Source organism: Bubalus bubalis, chromosome X (genome assembly GCF_019923935.1).
Source record: "Bubalus bubalis isolate 160015118507 breed Murrah chromosome X, NDDB_SH_1, whole genome shotgun sequence".
Taxonomy (NCBI): domain Eukaryota; kingdom Metazoa; phylum Chordata; class Mammalia; order Artiodactyla; family Bovidae; genus Bubalus; species Bubalus bubalis.
The window spans coordinates 107384544-107408338 of NC_059181.1; the positions used below are offsets into that span (position 1 = coordinate 107384544).

The window sequence follows — 23795 nt, forward strand, 5'->3', positions numbered from 1 at the left end:
TGTGTCCCAGGGGACAGGTGACAACAAGGTAGTCAAAGCCCACCTGCTGGAGAGCCCTGCCTCTAGCCAAGGGGCTTCCTTAGCGAGCTTCCCTCTGCAGGCGGCCCAGCAGCCCTGAGCCTGAAGGGAGGGGCAGCAGAAACAGAAGCTGACAGGACACTGACTTCACAGCAGAGGCACACCTGCTCTCTTCCAACTCACCTGCAAAGGAAGGAGCAAGAGACAGAGAGTCCAAGTCCCATGGTGTCAGAAAAAGTCACTGGACCCATCTCTTACCCTGTCTGGCTGAGGATGAAGCCCAGGTCTCAAAGCACTCCCAGACCCCTGCGCCTGTCCATGAGGGGGCGGCACCAGCTTCAGTGAAGCTCATAACCAGGGCCATAGCCTCCCATTCTTCCTTGGCAGCATCCCTGGAGGTCAAAGGCCCAGCACCCTAGCGAGGACCTGCACCCAGACAAACAATGCTAAGGCCCCAGGCAGGATGTGGAAGGGAGCAGGAAGGGGGCTGGGGATCCCTGTTTGGTTATCCTCATCCGGTCCTTTTCTCAATCACAAGCTTGGCCGAGAATCGAAGTTTGGACCCCAGTCAACTTAAGCTGCCACTGGGTCAGCTGACCTGATTCTCCAAGCCAAAAGGGGTGGACGATCAAACATCCCATTTGTGAGACAGTCTCCCGAGACCAGCTCTCAGGAACGAGGACATCCTGATTCCCGGTCCCGGGAGCTGGCGAGAGGACAGTCAGCAGAGAGGTTGTTTTCCTCCAGGGGTTCCTGGGATCCAGAGATTCTCAGCAGCAGTTCAGGGGGAAGGGGCCCCTCAGAGGCCTTCCAGATTGATGGCTGAGCAGCTGGGTCATGTCCAAGCCCCTCAGTCGGCTAAGCAGCACACAGCTCCCAGGAGCCCTGACCAGCCTCTTTGCCATGTGCGAGCAGCAGAGCGGAGTGCCTTGCCGGCCCATGATGCTCCTATCCTAGGCCTCATGCCTGGAAGCCAAGGAGTGGCAGGAAGGAAGCACACCACGTGGAAAAGAGCTGGAGAAGACTTGGGTTGCAGAGGGGGAAAATGTAATATGGAAAAAAAAATGCATGGACTGGGGGGAATATTTGTAAATGTGCTTTACAGGTAAATGACTTCTGCATGAAAGTCTGGAATTTTACCTCCCCTCATTCCACCCCTCAACACACCAGAATATAGACTTCTTGGCGTCAGCACCAGAAGGGCCCGGGGAGGCAGATGTCTGAGGCTGGCCAGCTCCCTCCAGGAGGTGGGGAGTTCAAGCCCCAGTAGGACACAGCCACCTGGCTACTCGTCACTTTTGTGCCCCTTTTCTAGCTCTCAGGGGCTTCCCTGGTGGCTCAGATGGTAAAACGTCTGCCTGCAATGCGGGAGACCTAGGTTCAATTCCTGGGTCAGGAAGATCCCCTGGAGAAGGAAATGGCAATCCACTCCAGCACTCGTGCCTGGAAAATCCCATGGACAGAGGAGCCTGATAGGCTATGGTTCATGGGGTCGCAAAGAGTCGGACATGACTGAGCGACTTCACTTTCACTTTCACTTTCTAGCTCTCAGCAGGCTGGATATAAGCAACTGCTTTGGGCAACTGGGCTATTGAAGAGGTGGCTTGGCATCAAGGACCAGCAAGGGCTTCTGGGCAGGACCCTCTGAGATGTCTCTGTGGAGGCCAGGGGGCTGGGCAGAACCAACATGCTGGGGACCCTTTGCCGGAGCCACTGACAAGAGCTATCCCCAGTGTGGCCACCTCCCCTGCTGAGCCTCCCAGCACACACTCCAGGTGTCTCTGCAGCCTGGAACCAAGGTGGTCTTCAGTTCATTCCAGTGGGGCCCAAGGACAGTCAAGGGAGTTGAAAGGGACACAGGGGTCATCAGAGCCCACTTCCACCCCAACAAACTCTTTCCACCCCATGCACCCTTACTCCTGCCACCCATTCAGCCTCTGCTAGAGCAGGTCCAGTGACAGGAAAGTCCTCTCCAGTTGCCCCTGGTCATGGAGATCATGAGTGAGGCTGTCATCTGCCTTCCCAGCCCCCTCCTTCCTCACTCTTGTCCACTGCAGATCCCGACTTCCCAAATTTTCATTTACGGCCACATTTTCATTTACCCCATAAGGCTTTTCAGAAAGTTGAAGCCTGACCCGGTGCCGGGCAGACACACAGGGGCCTAGAACAGCACTGCGTTTCCCTAGAAGGTGCCTTTGGCTCGGGCCTTTCTGAAAAAAATGAAAGAATGAGTAGGAGCTCGCTGGGCAGAAGTGATGAGGCAAGTCCTGGTTTTGCATTTTGTTTTAGTTCAGTCTTAAACCAGGCCCTGCCTGATGTGAGCATTTGTACCCGGGATACCCGTTCTGATGGTAGGAATCCTCAGGCCTGCTCAGTGGGAAACTGACCGAGTCATCAGAAAGTCGTGTGCTGAGCCAACAATCCTGGGGACCAGATCAAGGGGCCACACAGAGCACCCGCGGTGCACCCACGATGCAGCCAGGGACTGCCAGGGACAACAAGCAGCAGCGGTGGGGGGCCTACACACCATTGCTCCCAGAGGCCGGGCCTCCTCTCAGACCCAGGCTGTGGCCACAGAGCCACAGAGCCACCTTGGCTGCCACCACCTCTTGCAGTGGGTTGTGAGCACCCTCCCCACAGGAAAAGTGGCCTCTAGGTCCCTCTGGAATCTAGGTCTCCCAGGACGTGTGCTTAAGTTGTAGGTTCCGGCTCCCCTAATTCCTTATAGAGTTTGAGAATGACACCCCCTGGGCCACTGGTCCTTTCATTGTCCAGCCGGTCCCACCTCCTGGCCCTGCTGTGGCCCCTGGAAGGTGACAGTCACACAACTGCTCCCACATCAGAGTCCCCCTTCCTGAAGAAAATGACCAGAAATGTTCACATTGGGGGATCCAGATAGGGGGTGGTCTTGGTACCATTCTTACCACTTTTCTGTGAGCTTTTGATTACTCCAAGATAAAAGTTAAAAACTCGAGTGAAAATCATCAAAGAAAGCAAATCAGATGCTAGTTAGTAGGCATCCAGAAATGACCAAGAATTAAGTGTACTGTGGCAAATCACTTAACTGTGGGTGCACACAATATGTGCATCGTTGGCACACACTAGCAGGGATTTTAAAATGGTTTCTCCTCGGGTGGAGAAGCCATATCCCTTCCAACCTGGCCTCAACCTCTCTCCTGGTGACCATGGCCCCTGGAGGAGGATATGGTGACCCTGGCTCCACTGACAGCTCTGAAAGCACAGCGCTCCTGGCTTCAGCCTCCCTTCTGGACAGGTGACACGGGGCCTCCAGAGCTTTCATGATGTGCTCAGGTTTGCACAACTAGACTGTGTCTAAGCTGGGGTCTTAACCCTGTCTGGTCTCCCAGCCGCTTTCCTACCACTCGACTGTAAAGGTGCCTGCGTGTCCCATCACACACCCTGTGACCACCAGTCAACCTCTTTTGAGGGTCACTTTCAGGCACGCAGGTCTCTGGGTGGCTGCCCTTGTCCTGGCATAGGTCAGCTCTCTGCAAGTGCAGCAGGAAGGAATGAAGAATCCCTGATGGATCCCAAACTTCAGGACCCAAAGACCTGGGGCGCCATATGGGTTGCTGCTCAGGACTCTGGAACCATGGAAAGCAGCTCTCCTCTCCCTCAACCACACTCCTGTCTGATGCCAGGGGCAGGAGCTGGCAGTTGGGGCAGCCTCATTCAGCAAGCAGAAAGCAAGCGGGTATTACGCATGAGCTGGCACCTTATGAGCTGTGGCCTGAAGCAAGATCCAGTCCAAAGGGATCAGTCAGCCATGGAGGCTGAGTGGAGAAGGGAGACAGCAGGCTTCCAGCTTCCAGAGTGCATTGGGCCAGATTTGAAATTTTTCTTGGCATCAACTGAGGGCAGTTCGGGGACCAGGTGCCGATGCCTACCATGGGCAGGTCCCAGGCCCACTGCTGGGGGCCCAGACTCTCTGTCCCACTGAATCCTAGGCCACAGGGGTGCTAAGCAGAAGCACAAAGCAGGCTGGAGGCCGAGGTGAAGCACTGGCTGCTCCTGGGATCAGTGCCCTCAGGTTGGGGCAGTCAGTCTGGAATTTGGCTCAAGTTGAGAAGGAAGGGAGGTGGACAATTTCAAAGAATGCGTGGGCCTTGACTGGGCAGTTCCTGAGCTCCTTCTGCTGCTTCCAAGTCCTCCTCCTCCAGGAAGTATTTTCTGATCCTCCCAGCCAGGCCTGCTCCCCTATCCCAGGCTCCCACAGCCCCTTGTGGTAATGCTACTCAGGGCAGCAGCCCTCAGTGTGGTCGTGGTCCACCTCTGTCACTGAGTTGTATGTGTCCAGAGGGTACAAACGAACAGATCTGAGCACTTGCTATGTGCCTGGCCCTGTGCTTGGCGCCTCACATCAGCTCCCCACAGTTGAATACAGAGGCCCCAGCAAGGTCCTGGCTTCTGAAGGCACAAGGGCTAGGTCTGGGAACTGATGGACAGTGAGGGTAGGGTAGGTGAGATGGTTCTGCTCCTTCCTATCCTGGGGTGGTCCAGGGGTCATGAGGTGAACAGCACAAGTGCCAGGGCCAACCTGCAGGCTGGCTCCTGGTCTATGCATCTATGTCCTGGCCCCTTCCTTTGAAGTCTCTGAGCTGCCCCTGATTTTTCAGATATGGCAGTGGAGACCCTGGGAAGGTAGGGCACTATCCCACCCCCACCTTCCACTGCAGCTCTAAGTGAGCTGGTAATGACGAGTGGGAATGCAGAGCTCCTCCCAACTGTCCAGGCCTGTTGGCCCATGGGGCCCTGTTTTCTGTTCCCAGCCAGGTACCACGATCAGAAGTCCACAAGGCCATGAGGCCCAGGTGGGACTGGGTCCAGGTGCCAGGGGTCTGGACCACCTCTGGGTGGGTTGTGAGGGGCTCTCTCTCAGGGTTTGCTGAGTGGTCCTGAGATGTGGCTATGTGGCCTTCCACAGCGTTAAGACCAAGTGCAAATGGCTCAGCGTGAGCACAATTCCTATTGCAAAGCCCTGGCACACTCACCACTGACCTCATGTGAGCCCCCAGCAGCCCTGGGTGGGAGGCAACCAGGATCTTACCCTCTTGGACACCCCCTGCTCAGAAGTAGCAGCGTAGGCAGAGGAGTTGAGCTTTTAGTCTCTTTCCAAGGCAGAGGTATCACTGTGCCTTTCCAAAGAGGACAAGGCTTTTGGCTCCCCTGCCCCCGAAACAATCCAGCCACAGAGCCTGCTCATGGCAGATTCTGTTGATAACACCCAGCGGCGCTTCATTCGGCGCCTTAGGTCTGAGCAGCTACCTTCCCAGTGGCCCTTCAGGAGACTGCCTGGTGCCCAGCACACACTCATCACAAGTAACCGGTGAGCCTCCTGGTCTGGGCATCAGGGTGAGCCAGACTCTGGGTCTTGGTTTTCTCATCTACAAAATGGACACAGGGAGAACTAGCTGATCTCAGATTCCCTTATTCCCCCGGCCTGCAATCAACTCGCAGAGCACCCTGGCCCCAGGCCATTTACTAACAATCACACCCTCTCTAGCAGAAAGACGTTGGGCCAGGCCAGCCTTAGGTGCCTCTCTTCTTAGTCTCTTCACTCACAGCGAAATTAGAAAACTAAGTATCGTCCCTCAGCCGGCAGAATCCCTTAGAGAGAGTGAAGATTATAGATGGGGAAACTGAGGCCCCAAGTCGTCGCTGTCACCCGGCTGGGCTCTGCCCGAGTTTCCCTCCACCACGGACTCTGCCGGCCGCGTCGATGGCGGACGGCGACTCGACAGCCCTACCTGGCACAGGTGCCTGGCTCGCGGGACGGGCGTAGGGTCCAGCGGGCTCGGGGCGCGGGCTCCCTCCGGTGGGCAGCGCCGGCCTGGCCGGGCTGGGGAGAGAACGTGGGGCGCGGGGCGCGGTGGGGAGCGAGCGGGCCGGCGAGGAGGCGCGGACTGGGCTCCGCCCTCAGGAGAACAAACAGGTTTTCTCCTGCGCCCAGAGCCTCGCCCCTCGCCCCTCCTCTCGGCCGGCCCCCTTCCTCTGCCCTCTCCTGGGGTAGGTAGATGCGCCTGGCACATTCCGAACATTCCCCCGCCAGGGTCCTCGGCCCGCAGGCAGCTTCTCGCCCCCGCCCCCCGGGGCCGCTGGAGAAATCAAGGCCGGGGCTCCCCGCACCGAGCCCAGAGCGAGCTCCCGAAGGCTCGGCCGCGGTGGAAAAATTCCAGGCAAATTCCTCCGCGCTCGCGGCCCCCGAGTTGGGAGGCCGCCGCCACGTGATGGGGCCGGGCTGCCCAGTTGCGCCCCAGCCCGCTCCCGGCCCGATCTGGCCCCGGATCGGGGCGATGACTTGCGCAGATGCTGCGCGTTCATTCTGTGGAGAGCTACTGTTCCTAGATCCATTTTACAGATGGAGATACCAGACAGGGGTGGGGAGGGGGACTGGGGGCTGTCGGCTCAGATCATGCAGGAAGTCCCGGAGGCTGGAAAGGAGAGGAAAGGCAGAGAGCCTACTACCCGGCGGCGCCTGAGTTCTCACGCTGGGAAACCCTCCTGGGAAACTTGGGGTTCCAAAGGCACTGCAGCGAACACCCTGTCCGCCTAGCCAGGGCATCCCCGCAAACTCCGTGGGGGGACACAGCCAGATCCAGAGGTCCAGTGCGGTTTCATGAGTGTCATTCATTCATTCCTGCTTTTTGCGTACTTGTGTCATTGTTATGCTTGCTGAGTACTGGTGACAGTGAAGGCACTGGGCTAGGGGCTAGGATGGACTGAGTATCAGAAGAAGCCCCTACCCTTACCTGTGGGGCTTCTCTCTCCAAGAGACCACACAGAATTGGCAAGGAGATGGTCTATGAGGATGAGAGCATCCAAACCATGGAGCAATGGGTTCTCCTTCAACAAACAGTGCTGAATCTAGGTCCCAAGGGTCCTCCAATCCATCTGCTTCTCTCCACGCCCAATGCCGCCACCCTAGTCCAAGCCTCTTCATTGTTTTCCCTGCCTCTGGTCTTGCCTTCCTCCCCATCCAGTCTCCACACAGAAGTCAGTCGAGGACTTTGCACATGGCTCCAAAGCTGCCTGTAGCTCTTTGATGGCTTCCCATTGCTCTCAAGATAAAAGGCAACCTCTTTAAGGGGCTCAAGGATTTGGCTGCAGACCCAGCCACTCTCTTCCCTTGGTTCCAGCCACACTCACCTCCTTCCGCTTTCTGAATACATCCTGTCTCCTTGACGCTTTTACTCCTGGTGCTCAGACTCCCTAGAATGCCTTTTGTCCCCTTGTCTGCTTAGTGAGCTCTTAGTCATTGTTCAAAACTTTCCTCAAGTGTTTGTAAATTCTCTCCTGACTGCACAGGTCACCCAGGCAAGTAGATCACTTCCTTGTCCATGCTTCCCCAGTTCCCTCTGACTGCATCAATCAAGCATAGTGGCTGTCACCTTTTATTGTTCTAGATGGTGAGCTTGGGGAGGGCAGGGCCACCCTGTCTGAGTCATCACTGGGACATGGAAACCAACATGGGGGGTTGGGGAGGACTGGGAGGTGATCAACACTCAGGAAGCTGTCCTTGCTCTTCTCGGGCTTTATCAGGTAGAGAGGAAGTGGCCCTATATCTGAGCAAATATATGTGTGGGGTGTGGGAGAAGGGATTATATCTAAAGTATAAAGTCACTTCAGCTCATCTGCATCTCTTGCCAACAAATGTTTCTCTGCTTCCAGTCTGGGGACCAGCATCTAATACCTCCCTGCCCCTGATCTCATGTTGCTGGTCACCATGGATTTGACTTGGCATCCTAGCTCCTAAAGATGATACTCACTATATGCCCTTGGATATGTCTCACCCCCTCTCTGGGTCCCCTTACCCTTCCAGAGCCCCTTACTTAAAGAGGTAGAAGGTAGAAGTCAGAGGGATGCAGTAGATATAAGGATGAGAAAGAGGGTGGCCCCCGCTCTTGAAGGCCACCAGCAGGAAATGGAAAGCTCACTCCAGAGAGCACAAGCGAGAGTGGTGTCCAAAGCCAACAATGGCCAGTGAGCAAGGGCTGCCTGGGGCTGGGTTGCCCCAGGGCCTCACAGCTCTTCCTACATACCAGGTGATTCAGCCCCCACTGGGTCAGTCCCACCATGACAGCACCAGCCAGAGGGATTGGCCTTTCCTTAACTCCTCCCTCCTTGCCAGGCTGCCAGGCCCTGCAGCTGATCTTGCCTGCAAACGAGTTTGACTCGAAAGGTAACTGCCTTGCCCTACCTTGCCCTGCCCTGCCCACCTGCTCACTGCCCCAACGGAGCCCCCCCCCCACCCCCACCAGGGCCACCCCCAGCCATCTCAGCCAGGCTCTGAGGCCCTTGCCAACTTCATCAGCCTCCTCTTTGACTCCTTGCTCTCGGTCATGTGGACCCAGACACACTGAGTGCTCTTGTCCCACCAGGGCCCTGCACAAGATGTCTCCTTGCTGGTGAACTGCCGTCCATTCTTAGCCAGAACACTGGGTCCTTTGTGAACTTCCCCTTGGATTAGAGCTGGAGGGCCAAGACTCTGGTGGCTCCTGGTTGCCCCCAGACTGGGCTCTACCCCTGCCTGGCTTGAGCTTGGCCCTGTCCCTTTCTACTCTCAGCTCCTCTTGTGCCTTGACCACCATCTCTAGTTCCAAGGCTGACCAGCCCTCCAGGCTCTGGCAGAGTCCTCCTGGAGTCCCCCAGCTCAAGTAGTCTCCCCACAGCAAGACCTTGCTCTGAGGGTAAAAGTGCTGCCTCTAACACTGATGGGCTGGAGGGTGCAGCCAGTCTGGGCTGCCTGGAAGAGGCAGCAGTGGGCAAGTGGTGACCCCCTATGCTGAGGGGAGCCAGGAACCAGGAGCAGGCAATGGAGGCGAGTTCTTTGGGAAGCAAGCAGATGACAGGGGGACAGGCGGCAGTCTGGAAGGAAGTAGCCAGCAGGGCTCATCGGCTCCAGGAGCCCATTCAGGTCTCCAGGGCTGGGAACAGAACCCAGGCAAGCCAGTCTAGCCCAAGATTTCCCAGGTAAGGGAGGGGGACGACGGGTAGGGCCTGACAGTTTTCAGGCTAAAGTTGAACCTGAAAACAACCAAAACCAGCCCAGGCAGAGTGTCCTCACACTGGAAGGTACTGGAGACCCATGCCAGATCCAAACCCTGCCATGGTGCAGATGGGGAAACAGGTCCAGAGAGGGATGGACCATAGCCCACAGGGGCCACACAGCCATTCTGTGACAGAAACAGGACTAAAACTGGGGCTCTGGTTGCTGTGGATGGAACCCCCATCCAGTTGGGGTTCTCAGGTTCACATGTGAGTAGGGCTGGGCTCCTGTTTGCACCCTAATCCCCCCCTGCCCTCCCTCTTTCTAGGGCCTGCCTTGACACCTCATCCTCCTAAGCTCTTCAACCAGTTTCCACTTGTTGGGTGACTCCACTGGTTCCAAGCAGGGTGGGTCCCCTCATGACAGGGGTCCCCAGGCGTGGTTGTAGCCACAGTGGCCCTATGGAGCCCCAAACCTTCAGGCCCGGCCTCTGAGTCTATAACCAGCTCTCCATGTGGCTGGGAGAAAGACCCCGCCTTCTGGATATTGCCTGTGAGGCCCCTGCACTGCCCTTGACCTGCACTGCAGGCTTAGGGACTGGGCCCCTCCAGTGTGTGACATACACACTTATTCTTAATCATCAAATGCCCCCTTTAGGACCTCCTTTCCCCACCACACTGCCACCTGCACCCAGATCTGGTGGGGAAGGCAGACCAGTTCTGGTTCACGGTGCAGAATCCACGCCCAAGCAGTTCCTGCCCTGTAGACAGTGCCCCCACCTCTGGGAGCAGAGAGGTTGTACAGGCAGGCCTCCTCGGCCGCGTGCACATCTCCCACCCCTGCAGGCTGAACTCCCCCACTACCTTTTGAAACTAGTATTTTGAAGAAGCCCAGGAAACACTCGGCAATCCGTCTTGGCCCCTGTGACCTGATGCCCAGAATACAGACTGCCTTTTGTCTCTGGCTGTGAAGCAGCCCCGGGCCAGGCCTCCAGAGCACGAGTGCACAAGCTGAGCCAAGGCCTTGCTGGCAGATAATCCCCACATGCCCTGAAGAATGGCTTTTTGCTGCTTTAAAAATCATCCACAGATCGGAAAAATAATGTTCTAATTGGAAAACCTTCCCGCCATGGTTTTCCGGAGTTTTAGTACAGTTGGCCGGCAAGGAGGCTCCTGGGAGGAGGAGGAAGGGAAGTCATGAGGAGGAGACAGTGGGCAGGCTGCCCAGCGCCCCCTCATCCCCAGAGCTCAGCTGCTGTCAGCAAGGGGCCATGCCTGGGAGATCTGGGGGCTGTCTGGTCCTCCAGGGCCGGGGCCCAAGCCCTGCTCCCCCCCAGAGACCCCACTGCTGCTCCAGAAGCAGGCCAGGTCCCTGGACTATCTGGCAGGCCTGGTGCCCACTGCGCGTGGTGATCACAGGCCAAGAAGAGGAAAGGTGTGAAAGCTACCACCTGATCAAGAAACAGGAAGGTTCCCTCCACCTGGGTGGGGCCCTGGGCTGGGAGACCTAGCGGGGCATGCAGGATGTACAGGAAAAGTGACTCCTGAACAGCTGGATCCATCCAGCAAGGGAGGATGCTCTCGCTCAGGGGCCCTGCTAAGCCTGGCTTGGCTAAACCGCTAGTGGGAGGAGCTGAGGCCACAGCAACCTGAAGGTTTGTCGAGCTCCAAGAGTTGCTGATTTGTTCCTTCACTACGGGCTGTGCCCACCTGGGAAGGGGAAATGCAGGAGAGCCAAGTTACTATGACTCACCTTAATTTTTCCAGAAACCTCCCTGGGTGCCTAGCTGCCTTGATTTCCTCAAGGGGAGCAGCCTTAGAGAGATTGAGGGTGGAGAGGGATAGTTCAGCAGCCTCCTCATCCATCTGGTCAGACCACCCTCTCCTTGTGGAGGAAAGGGAATCACAGCAGCCTGAACTTGGAGACTATGAACTTGCCACATTGCTTTAGGCTCCCTGGCATTGTACCCTCCTTCATGCCCCTTTCTTCCCCCCTTGTGACCTTTAGGACTGCTGCTCCCACACCAGCACACCTCTAGAGCTCCACTGGCTACTTATGTGACCCAATGGACTGCAGCCTACCAGGCTCCTCCATCCATGGGGTTTTCCAGGCAAGAGTACTGGAATGGGGTGCCATTGCCTTCTCCATACTTATGATTATTTCAATTTAAATGTATTGCAGTGAGATAAAATTGAAGCTTTAGTTCCTCAGTCACAAGAATCATTTTTAGCCCCATGTGGCCATGGGCTCCTGTAACAGACAGCACAGATAGACAAGAATTCATCCCTGCAGCAAGTTCTGTCGTACATCAGCAGTCTAGCTGCATCACTTCTCCTTAAAAGGAAGCTCTCAACTTCCCTCTTAACTGAGCCTGAGGTCCCTCCACAAAGTGAGATCCCCCCACAACCTCAGCCAAGGGAGGCATTCCCTTCTCCCACATGCCACTTACTTGGAGAAGACTAGTCTGTCTTTGGATGAACACCTCTCCTCCTTTGAGGCTCAGGCGAATATTCAGGCAAGTGTTTGCACAGGACACATTGTTCTTTTCCACCCATATCTCACTGCATGTGAGAAGGTGACTGGGAGAATTGGAAGGGTGTGCAATGGTGTGGAGCAGTGAGTGTGGGACTTCAGCATCCCTGCCAGTGGACCATCCATCCTTCTCAGGCCTTGCAGTTCTTCAACCCCAACATCACTGAAGAACCTGTCAGTGATGCCCCACAGGGGCAACCTACATCTTGTTATCACCTCTGAAGCCTGTATTGCAAGGCTTCCACTTTCAGACCCCTGTCTCCTCTCTTTCCAGTGGGCTTGTTCACATTAGTTCTACTTCCTGATGAGACATATAGTCAGTTCTCTTTCCAGCTCATGGGGATCTCCTGTCTGTTGGTCTGTGTTCTTCCCATCTGTTAGCTCTTTGCTCCCCTCCTGGCCCTCTCTGTCCAGCATAGAGTCAATGGCCCATCAGTTTAACACCTCTTTTGTTAACATCTGAATTTCCCTTGCTCCACAGACCCTCTGTCACCTTCACTTGACACTCAGATCTGGACAAATTTAAACATCTGCTTTCTTCCTGTCCACCCCAAGGTGATGATGGTGCTGGCAAAGGTCATATAACTGCAGAATGGTGCCAATATCCATTTCTGGATCGTAATCCTTCTCACCTCTACGAGGACTTCCATCTTTGTAATTGTCCCTTTCTTTTCTGCATCATAAGAAGGTCCAGTTTATTTGGAGCATATCCATCAATGTTAAAAAAAAAAAAAGAAGAAGGAAAGTCGTCTCACTTGACCCTGCTCTCAGCTCCACTTAGTGTCTCTTTTCTCTGCTCCTCTACTGAGCAAAACTCCACGAAAGAGTTGTCTACACGGGCTGTCTCTGCTTCTCATTCCCTCATAAACCCAACCCCATCAGGATTTCAACCCTACTGCTTCCTTAAAATCATTCTTGTCAAGGTTACCAGTGATTCTCCATGTTGCCAAACCCAGTGCTCACATCTCTGCTTTCACTTAACCTCTTAACCACAGTTGATCACTCCTTCATGCCAGAAAAACATTCATCCTTTGGTTTCCCTGACTCTCCACTTCCCCAAGTGTATTGAAGGTTAGGAGCACAAACTCTGGAACTGGACTGTGTGGGTACAAATCGTGGCTGTGCCAATTAATAGCTGTGTGACCTTGGGCAAGTCACTTGCCACCTCTAGGTTTTCACCTGTATGAAGGAGGTGAGAATACCAGCATCTACCTCTTGGGGTCGTTGTGAAGGTTACATTGGTAACAGAGAGTGCTGAGAATAGAGCTTGTTACATTGAGAGACACTCAGTGAAACCACCACATGGGTGCTGATGGGGTTTGAGACACGCTACCAGCAAACATGACATGTTGAATATTTTAAGATGAGGGAGTTTGAGAAAATGGCAGAAACTAGAAGGTCTCTCTGACCTTCCCTACACTCCCACCTTTCTCCTGGAAGCAGGTCATAAGACTCTCAGGTGAGAGGTGCCCTCCTGATACCTGGACAAAAGGAGCATCCTTATCTCTAAGACAGGGATAAGGCCAAGAAGAATCCAAACAAAGAGGCTTTGCTAAGTTCCCCTGAACTTACTGCACTTTGCTCAAAACTCTTCACCCTATCTTGGCTTTGCATGACTTTCCGTTCTTCATCAAACCTAGAAAAAAAAACACCCAGAATTAACCACTTCTTCAGGTCTTCATTTTTTTATGAAAGCTCTCAACCTTATATTAAATAAATGGGTACTCTTTCTCTTGTCAGTCTAATTTTCAGATCTAGCCAGGGATTCCTACAGTGTCCAAGGGTTGACTGAAACTAAACACATCAAATAAAACTCCACACCCCTCAAACTTCTCTTCTCTTAGGTCTTCCCCATCAGTGGCACCTCCCAGCTGTGCATGCCCAAAGGCCCAGGCACCTGGCCCTCATCTCCTACATCCAATCAATCAGCAAGTCCTGATTATGGCTCTACTTCCAAAATATACCCAGAGCCTGATCACTTCTTCCTGCTTCCATTGCCACCAGCCTCCTAGTCCAAGCCCTTGATCCCCCCGCCCCCATCACGGTCTTCTGGCTTCCACTCTTGTCCCATTACATCTATTGTCCCCCTGTATTGTCAGTCTGGTGACTTCACTCACCCAGCTGTCCAAGCTGGAAATCAGGGTACCCTCTGAGATTTCTCTTTCCCTGTCACCCTCCAGGTCTGATGCCTGTTGTGGTTCCAACCTCTTCTCCCAACTTCCAAGCTCCAGGTTCCCATCACACTGGACTTCTTACTGATCCTCACAGAAACCTTGTTCTCTGTCTCCAAGCCTTGGTGTTGACTGAGGTCCCCCTGCCCTGGTTAACTCCTACTCTGCACACACCTCTAGCAGGAAGTTGTCCCTAACCATGAAGACCAGTCAAGTGTCTCTTTCTGGGCTGCCTTTCAGTCCCAGCACTCATTACCCTACAGAATCACTGTCTTCTGTCTCCTCCTTTCCTCTTGGATGTAGGAAACATGTCTCATGCTTGCCTGCTCACTCAAGCACTGGTAGGGTTCCTGAGTGGTCACAAATGAAATATTTGCCAAATGAATGAAAGAAGGAATAAAAGTTCATGTCAAATGTGGTATGTTATCAAGCAATACACTGACTTTTCAAATCAGGGATTAAAACTGTATCACTCAGTAGATGACATTGGAACTACTAGTCCTGTGGAAAAACAAGCTGGATTTCCTACCTCAAAATCCGCACTGAAGTAAACTCCAGATGGCTCAGAAATTTCATGTAAAAAAAAAAATGAAACCATAAAAGTACTAGAAGGAATCCTGGGATGGGGACAGCCTTTCTAAGTATGTCATGAAAACCAGGAACCATAAAAGAAAAGAGAGAAATTAAAAACTTCTGCATGCCAAAACCCATCATAACTGTCATTAGACAAATGACAAACAAGGAAGACTTATTTGAACTTCATGTGACAGCAAAAGACTTAGTCTTTCAAAAATAAAAACGGGCTCCTTTCAAAGCCAGCAATAGGAAACATAGGCCAGCAAAGAAGGGAATAGACAATTCACAAAACAAGGTTTGCGGGAGCCCCATTAACATGTGAAGGAAATGCAAATACAGTCTCAGAGAAGTTAAAGTTACATTGGATCTGCAAAACCCAGGGTTATCTGAGGTGTGGTAAAATGGTCACCCTTAGCCTCAAGGGTCCTAGAGGTGGGAGGATGAATTGTAACTTTTGTAGAAATATGTAACAATAACTATGAGGACTCTCTTTGACCTAGCAATACCAACATTTAAAAATTCTTTCTGAGAATTCCCTGGCAGTCCAGTGGTTAGGACTCTGTGCTTCCACTGCAGGGGACATGGGTTCGATCCCTGGTCAGGGAACTAAGACCCTGCAAACCACGTGGTGTGGCCAAAACAAACCAAAAATTGAATCACCATGCTGTATGCCTCAAACTAACATGACATTGTAAATCAACTCTGCTTCAATAAGCTTACTTTTCAAAAATTAAAAACATATTTTTATCATCTGATATCAATAAAGTGGTATATATGTATATTATATAAAATGTGATGGATATAAACATCTGCCAACCAGCCAGCACCATTATCTATGACTTTTGTCCTGATACTCAGGATGACCTGTCCTGGCTTGGGCCCTTGACCCCATATCCTATCACCTACTCTGGCCTGCTAATGTTTTTTCTACCTTTTTCTTGGGTCATCAATTATTTCCACTTGGTTGGATCATTTTGATCAAAATGCAAGCTACTCTTCATTTATTTCCCTCCTCCATTTCTCAGTAGCAACCATGAAGAGAAGAACCTACACTTTCTATTACTCCTCTTCTTCCCTTCTATTTCATGGACAGCACTTAACAGAAATGGCTCTTTTTAAAACCAGTGCTCTCCATCTTGCTATGTCCAGTGGTCAGCTTTCATTCTAATTTTACTGGATATGTTAGCATCATTGGATACAGGAGTCACTCCTTCTGGAAACGCTTTACTCTTGATTGACCCTTTCTCATTGTCTCCACTCTTTCCAACCTCCTCACTTTGGAAGTTACCAGGACTCAGTCCTTGAAACTCTTCTCAATGATATTCTTTATTATGGTGATTTCTATTCATCTTGCCATCTTGTGTCTTTAAACACCATTGGAAGGCTGATAACTCCCAAACTTACATCTCCAACTCAGGACTTTCCCCTTAATTTCAGATTCCTATATCCCAAGGCCTATTCAATGCACATTGATTAGGCATTGTATTTGGTGACCCAAAGCAAACTCCTTATCAGCCCTTCCAAACCTGTTCCTCCCACAGCTGTCCCCACCAAAGCTGGGGCTACCAAGATCTGGCCACTTCTCCTCATCTCTACTATTTGGTGAGCTTCTGATTGTTGTGCCATTAAGAACAAGGCTGCTGTGGAATTCTTGTACACATCTCCTGACCACATGGACAAGAGATTCTTGAGGTGAGTGGTTCTCAAACTTCCGTGGGCTTCAGAATCCCCTGGAGGGCTTGTTAAAATGAAGAGAGCTGGACGTCACCCCCAGAGATCCCAGTTTGATTAGGAATGTATTGGCATTTCTAACAAGATCCCAGGTGACGCTCATGTTATATAAGTGAAAGTGTTAGTCGCTCAGTCATGTCTGACTCTTTGCAACCCCATGGACTGTAGCCTGCCAGGCTCCTCTGTCCATGGAATTCTCCAGGCAAGAATACTGGAGTGGGTAGCCATTCCCTTCTCCAGGGGATCTTTCCCACCCAGGGATTGAACTAGGGTCTCCCACATTGCAGGTGGACTCTTTACCATCTGAGCCACCAGAGAAGCCCAATGCTCATGCTATGCTATGCTAAGTGCTAAGTCACTTCAGTCGTGTCCGACTCTGTGCAATCCCATAGACAGCAGCGCACCAGGCTCCCCCGTCCCTGGGATTCTCTAGGCAAGAACACTGGAGTGGGTTGCCATTTCCTTCTCCAATGCATGAAACTGAAAAGTGAAAGTGAAGTCACTCAGTCATGTCCGACCCTCAGCGACCCCATGGACTGCAGCCTTCCAGGCTCCTCCATCCATGGGATTTTCCAGGCAAGAGTACTGGAGTGGGGTGCCATTGCCTTCTCCAAATGCTCATGCTACTGGTGGGGAAATCACACTTGGATATTCAGAGCTCTAGGGTGTATTATACCCAAGAGTAGAAATGCTGGGTCCTAGGATATGGGCATGTTTGACCTCACAATAGAACAGCGATTTTCCTTTGGGTCAGCAGTGGGCAAGAGTACCCAGTGCTCCACATTCTGGCCAAGACTTGACATGGTCAGAGGCCTTACAGTTGTCAATGCAATGGATACAGAGGTGTTACCATTGCCAATACAATGGTTTTGAGTTACTGGCATTTATCTTCAGGTGGCAATTACGTGCAGTTGGGAGAGAGAACATGAGTACAAGTACACTCATTGCAATGTTATTTTTGATATTAAAAAGCTGGTAACAATGTAGGTTTCCATCATATGTACATTCAAAGTTTATAACAGGATAATATGAAGCTGATTGAGATGATGATTATAGGTCTATAGATATGAACATGGAAAATGTCTATATTGTTGAACAAGAGAGAGAAAGCAGTTTCCATGAGATACATGAGAGCGTGTATAGTGTGAGTTCATTTCTATAAAAGTGTCTGAATGCATTGAGAAACACCTTGGAAACACTTGGTATGTCTAGGAGATGGATTTTGAGTTACCTTGACTTTCTTTTTTTCTGTGTGTATTTTCTGCAATGCTTTGTTTAAAAAAGTGATTTTCAACAACTACATCATTATATTTCTGTTTGTATATGCTATAAAGTATCTAGAAGGTTTCACATGAAAGATCAGAACGGTTGCCTCTAGGCAGTGGGTTTGTGTGGGCTGAGTGGGAATGTACTTTAAGTTTTCTTTTTATTCCATTCTGTACTCTTTGAATTTTTATGGCAGTGCATTACTTTCATAATTAAAAAAAAAAACACTAATAAAAACAAAAAAGAAAAGAGATCTATTCTTACCACACAAGCAAACCCTGCCAGCCCCTGCCTCTACCAGCCCAGCCCAGCCCACCTAGCCATGCTGAGGTCCCAGTGACTTCACAAAGAGCCCACTCAAGTTGTGCCAGGCTGCCTCTGGCCTGAGAGCTTTCAAGCTGTGGGGCCAGGGCCAGTTGGTGGGCTGCCCAGGAGAGAGTTCCTCCTTCTGGGTGCTGCCTTAAGGCCAGCCATGTATCACTTCCAGAAAGTGTATTTCTGGGGACTCCCCCACCGTCTGTGTTGGAAGGACAGAACAGCCCCTCAGAGGGTCCACAGAGAAACCATTAACACAGCCAAGGAAGTGAGTGACTGTAGAGGCATGGGGACAAGCTCCAATAGTGAACAGCCTGTGTCTCTAATGAAGTGCTTTTCAGTCTATAAAGGTCAGACCGAGGAAGAAATAAAGTCTACAAGATGAGAACGGCGTAGAAATATTGAACATGGGAGCATCTACAACACACGTGGATGGCAGAATCAGGGGTCACCTGGAATGAAGAATGAATTAATTTGATCTAAAACAAAAAAGATCCTCTGGAGAAAGGAATGGCTACCCACTCCAGTATTCTTGCCTGGGAAATCCCATGGACAGAGGAGCCTGGCGGGCTACAGTTCATGGTGTTGCAAAGAGTTGGACACGACTGAGCGATTAATACTTTCAAAACAAAAAAAGACTTCACACAGCAGGGACTGGATGAACAATGGATGCTTTCTCCTCACGGTAGCTCCTCTGAGCTGCTGGCCACTGCCTTGGCAACACACGTGGCTCAGGTTCTTCCTGGACCACATCACGTGGCAGTCACATGGTTTGCCTCTACCCCCCCACCCCCTATGGCCCATGAGCTCTAGAAAGGAGAAACTGGGTCCCATTCATAACCCTCCTCTTCACGACAGGCATGGGCCACTACTAAGTGCTCAGTAAGTGTTGGGTCAACAGAATGGGATTACCTCCAGTATAGCAACAAAATGCAGATGCCACTTTGCAAACGCTCATTTTCAAAATTCAAAGCAGAGTCACAGCTGAATGTGTCCCGGCATCACGTTCCCACCATCAGGGAGTGGCTTGGCAGAGGCAGCACTTTCTTGAACATATACTATCTCTGTAATAGAACAGCCTTACAGCACACAAACCGTGTGGGAGTTCACCGTGCCCCTCCCCTCCCCTCCCCCACCTGGAATGGCCTTAGCAGTCCTTGCATGATGACTGCTTTTGGACATTCTTAACACTTGTGTGAAAGAAAGAAAGTGAAGTCGCTCAGTCGCGTCCAACTCTTTGTGACCCTATGGACTGTAGCCCACCAGGCTCCTATGTCCATGGGGATTCCCCAGGCAAGAATATTGGAGTGGGTTGCCATTTCCTTCTCCAGGGGATCTTCCCGACTCAGGGATTGAACCCAACAGGTGTGTGAGAATAGTACTTGTTCACAAGTAGAAGCCCAGTAAATACTTGGTGTGTTTAGAAAACAGGTTAGATTGTGCTTTTAAAGGATGGGAGAGGGCAGGAAGGTTCAAGAGGGAGGGGATATATATATATATATATATAATTATTACTGATTTGTGTTGTTGTGTAGCAGAAACCAACACAACATTGTAAAACAATTTTTCTCCAATTAAAAGTAAATCAAAAAAATAAAAAGTTACATCTTAAAAGTCTCTGTATGAGTTCATCCCAGAAGGTGCTCCCTGAGCCTCTTCCCCCGCCCTCTCCCTGTGATACAGGATGAGCTTCAGGGGAGGACAAAGCTGCCTAAGAGGCTTAACAAGTCACTGGGTCCTGAGGAGAGAACTAGAGCTGCAGGGAGGAAGATCCACTGGGATGGGGTGGGAGCCAGTGGGGAGGGGGCAGAGCATTGCCAGGGTGGGGGGCAGGAGAGTGGAAGTGAAAGAGATGGTCCTGGGAAGATGACTGGAGGGAAGCCTGACCTCAAGGAAGGAGGAGGCAGAGGCGGCAGGTGATATCACGTCTCCCTGGGGTGGTGGAGAGCTCCTTTGGGTCACAGGTCTGGGCCCCTGGAGGCATGCACAAGGGACATGGGCTGCTCTGTGGGTGTTTGGAAAAAAAGCGACAGAGGGAGAAAGGGAAAGGAGTAGGAAATCTCCTGTCAATAAAATGGCACCATCATCAAGGTTCTTTGAAGTTTGTTCCCTAGAGGTAAAAGTTGGACTCACGGTTTTTCCAAGATGAATGTCTTTATTCTTCTATGATATTCCCCTAGGGGAATAGGTGGGGGAGGAAGACGGGGGAGCCTGTGTTCCAGAATAATAGAAGGAACAGATAAGAATCTCAAATGCCAGGAATCAACCATAATGTGGGGATGCAGTGGAGAGGGGGCTGGGAGGGGGGCTCCTGGTCCAGGAACTGGGGGAGGAGAGGCAGAGATCAGGGAAATGGCATGGGCAGGCTGCCCTCCCTATGAAATCAAGACTCCACATAAAGCTAAGTAAACGTGGAGTCACGTTTGTCCATCTTCTATTAGCTCATCTTGTGGCCACTTTGATGTAGGTTTGTTGCAGCAGCCAAAACATTCCTATGTGGCTGGGATAGACTTCATCTGATTTTCCCCTGGCCTCACTCCCAGCTTCATCAAGGGAGGCCCCTACCAGCCCTGTCCTCCCAGTGTTCAGAGGAGTTGAACTGTTGGGTTCATCCACAAAGAGAGGGGCAGGTGTTTACTGACATAAGAAGAAGAAATGGGCTGAGCCCAGAGGGAGCTTGGGTTGGGAATGAGAGAGACACAGAGAGGGTGCCCACTTGCTTCAGTTACTTGCACACATTGTTTATTCATGAATTAGAGAAGCCTCATGAAACAACTGAGGAAGGAAGTGGGGGTAGGAATCACTCTTCAGGAGTGCCCTTCTGAGGGTCAGGGAATGAAACTTGTTTGGGAGGTAGTGAGACTGAGGGCCTGTGCGGAAGCCAAGCGGAGGAAACAAACTGACATGGGATAGTACAGGGCTGGGGCTCAGAGGGACTGTGCAGGGTGGAGTCCAAGCATGTGGGGGCAGAGGTAGCTCACAATGGCCACTGGAGGCCACAGAGAACATTGCATCCTCTGGCAGCATAGGAAGGGTTGGGTGTAGACTAACGGAGACCAGTGAGGAGCCCTGCTCAGCTTAACCAAAAGGGAGGTCCCGTAAGGAAAGAGCCTATGAAGAACGGGTCAGAGATCAGGCATCAGCAGTCACATTTGTCAAGGCTCATCTAGTGGCCAGGAGCAGAATAAGCAAGATAGCCAGAGCAGAGGGGAACAGGATGCCCGCGGCTCTCTCCTGCTTGCTCCCAGGGCTGTCTGCACATGACTGATTTGTTCCCACTAAGAGCTTGAGCTCTTCTACCCCCGGCAGACAATGAAATGTGAGGCATTAAGGGCCCTCACAGTCTAGGGGCATCCGCCAGCTGTGGGAGCCAGGTACCCTCCACTGTCATGTACAAAAGGTACATACAGGCCTTGTCATTGTCACCAGCCACTGCTACAGCCCCTCCCCACCCCTACTCCTCTCCCCTCTTGGGGAAAGAAATAGCAGGGGCTGGCCTGCCCATCCATGACAGGGGACTGACAGTGGACATGCTCCCAAAGAACTCTTAAAAGAGCTCACAACACCTCCCCACTCCATGAAAGAGCCAGTGTCCCTTAATTTTCCTGAAGACAATACAGTGGCAGGAGGGTCTAAGAGCAGCCATAGTCTCAGGGAGGCTGCACTGGGTGGGAGGCAGGGAGGGGAGAGTCAAATCCAGTTTGAGATTGACATATAAATAACCAGAAAGGAGACACTTTTGAAACCTGCCCTCTGAGGACAATACTATGATTATCCCCATTTTACAGATGAGGAGACTGAGGTCCAAGTTTGCACAGCTAGTGAGTGTGGGAGCTGGGATTTGAGCCTGGGTTGTCTCCAGGGCCTGGACTCCTAACTTGCACATCTACCACCTCACTGGGTTCAGACTGGGGAAAAGAAATTCCCTTGGGGGGTCTTACCTCCCTTCTTTCTGTCAGTTTCTAAGGAGGCTTTCTTCCTTTGGCCAAAATTATCTGAACCATGAAGCTCGTAAATATATGAAGCTAATGCAACCTGCTACTTTTGCCAGAGTTTAAACATCCGTGCAAAATGCCACATTTGAAAGAAAGCATGTGTTTGACTCTTAGCAGGATATTTCTAGAAAGATCAGGGAGTGACTTGAATTTGGGCACCAGCCTCCAGCCAAGTTCTCCATGGGTGTCTGTGTTTGGTGAGGGGGCAGCTCCTTGTGGGTCTGAGCAGGGCAGAGCTTCTGCCCTGGCCCCCAGGTTGCCTGAAAAATGCCCACCCTCATTCCCCACTGACTGCTGCCAGCACACATTAGGTGTTTCGCCTGAAGGTCAGAGGAGCTGTGACCCTTTCTGCCCCCTTTAGGCTATGGCCCAGGACACTTAGGTCATTTGGCCAAGGCCACACAGGTGACGAGTGGCTGACTCTGGACAGCAATCTGAGGCAGCTAGAACCCTTCAGGAAAGTGTCTGCTGGATCCAACGACGTTGCCCCAGGAGATACAGCTGCCTGGCTCTGGAAGCCATCAAAGGCACAGTACACACATGTGGACGCAGCTTTGATATTTGACAGATTCTACTTCTCCTCTCAGTGAAAGTCGCTCAGTCGTGTCCGACTCTTTGCGACCACAAGGACTATAGAGTCCATGGGATTCTCCAGGCCAAAACACTGGAGTGGATAGCCTTTCACTTCTCCAGGGGATCTTCCCAATCCAGGGATTGAACCCAGGTCTCCTGCATTGCAGGTGGATTCTTTTTTTTTTTTTTTTTTAATTTTATTTTATTTTTAAACTGTACATAACTGTATTAGTTTTGCCAAATATCAAAATGAATCCGCCACAGGTATACATGTGTTCCCCATCCTGAACCCTCCTCCCTCCTCCCTCCCCATTCCATCCCCCTGGGTCGTCCCAGTGCACCAGCCCCAAGCATTGCAGGTGGATTCTTTACCAGCTGAGCCACAAGGGAAGCCCAAGGGCACTGGAGCGGGTAGCCTATCCCTTCTCCAGCGGATCTTCCCCACCCAGGAATGGAACCAGGGTCTCCTGCATTGCAGGCGGATTTTTTTACTAACTGAGCTATGAGGGCTCAAAGTTTGTCTTGAGAGGAGCCTATCTTGAGCTGCAGGGAACCATATGCAGAGCTCCTAATTTTTAGCTTAGAGATGAGATCTGACAATTCACATTTTTAACAAATAACTCCAGAGACTCGGGTGTGCTCCAAAGATTGAGAACAGCAGCTCCCAAGGCAGGTGTGCAGGTGGCCTGGGGAAATCTCAGGAAGTGATCCAGGCCAGCTCATCAGGCTTAGGTTCTGGGGCATGAAGGTCACTGAAGGATGTGCATTGATTTCGAATTCATTTCATTAGAAAGTTTGACTGTTGGTGTGCTGTTTACTCCTCAAATTGAATTTCATCATTTACAGACATATGAGTTGTCCCTGTAAGATGCCAGCATGCTTGGTCAGGATATAGGATTCTTTGACTATGGTCACTTGGCTAATATTTTGCTGAATGTGTATGGGTGTGTCTGTGTGTTTATTGTAAGCAGAATTAGTTTATTTTCCTTTTCCATTCTATTATTAGGGAGTCGTCCTTCTTTTCCTAGTGTCTGGAAAATATTGTTTTTGTCAGACTGGAATCATTTCTTTGGATGGTTGATAGAGTTCACTACTGAAATCATCTTTGCCTGCAAGTTTTGTGTTGGGGAGGGGCGAGTGTATCAGACAGGGTTCAACCAGAATCAGTAGGAGATGTATAAAGAGATGTAGTGTCAGAAATTGAGGGCTGGCTAGGAAGCCTAGAATCTGTAGCACAGGCTGTGAGGAAGGACAGGCTAGAACTTTCTGGCAGGAGCTGAAGCTCTGCTCTTAGGGCTTTTCAATGGATTGAATCAGGCCCACCTAGATTATCCAGGATAATCTCCTTTAAAGTCTATTGATTATGGGCTTTAATCACATTTATAAAATACATTCACAGCAACAACTAGAAGGGTGACTGAGTAACAGGGTACTATAGCCTAGTCAAGTTGGCACATAAAATCAGCCATCATGGGGTAGGGGAACTTTTAAATGCTCATCCCATTGTTAAACAGTTATAAGACTATTTGGACTTTTCTAAGTTGCATTATTTCTATGAATTGTATTTTATTTCAAAGTTTCTGTTTTTGCTCATAACTTATTATCATTTAA

The 23795-nt window shown here is 51.2% G+C and overlaps 1 protein-coding gene across 16 annotated transcripts in view; it reads right to left on the bottom strand.

Annotated features, from left to right (window-relative positions):
* ZNF185 (zinc finger protein 185 with LIM domain) overlaps nt 1-22293 on the bottom strand; it is a 72892-nt gene extending 50599 nt beyond the window's left edge. For 2 of the 16 annotated variants that reach the window (XM_044937591.2, XM_044937596.2), the window contains exon 1: nt 5787-6191. The gene's annotated coding sequence lies outside the window, so the exon portion shown is untranslated. Of the gene's footprint in view, nt 1-43; nt 791-5786; nt 6245-13129; nt 14903-18528; nt 18681-19503 lie in introns of those variants that run through there. The other 14 variants (XM_044937588.2, XM_044937587.2, XM_045164576.1 and 11 more) reach the window with 14 other exon arrangements.
* Between the last annotated feature and the right edge of the window lie 1502 nt (nt 22294-23795).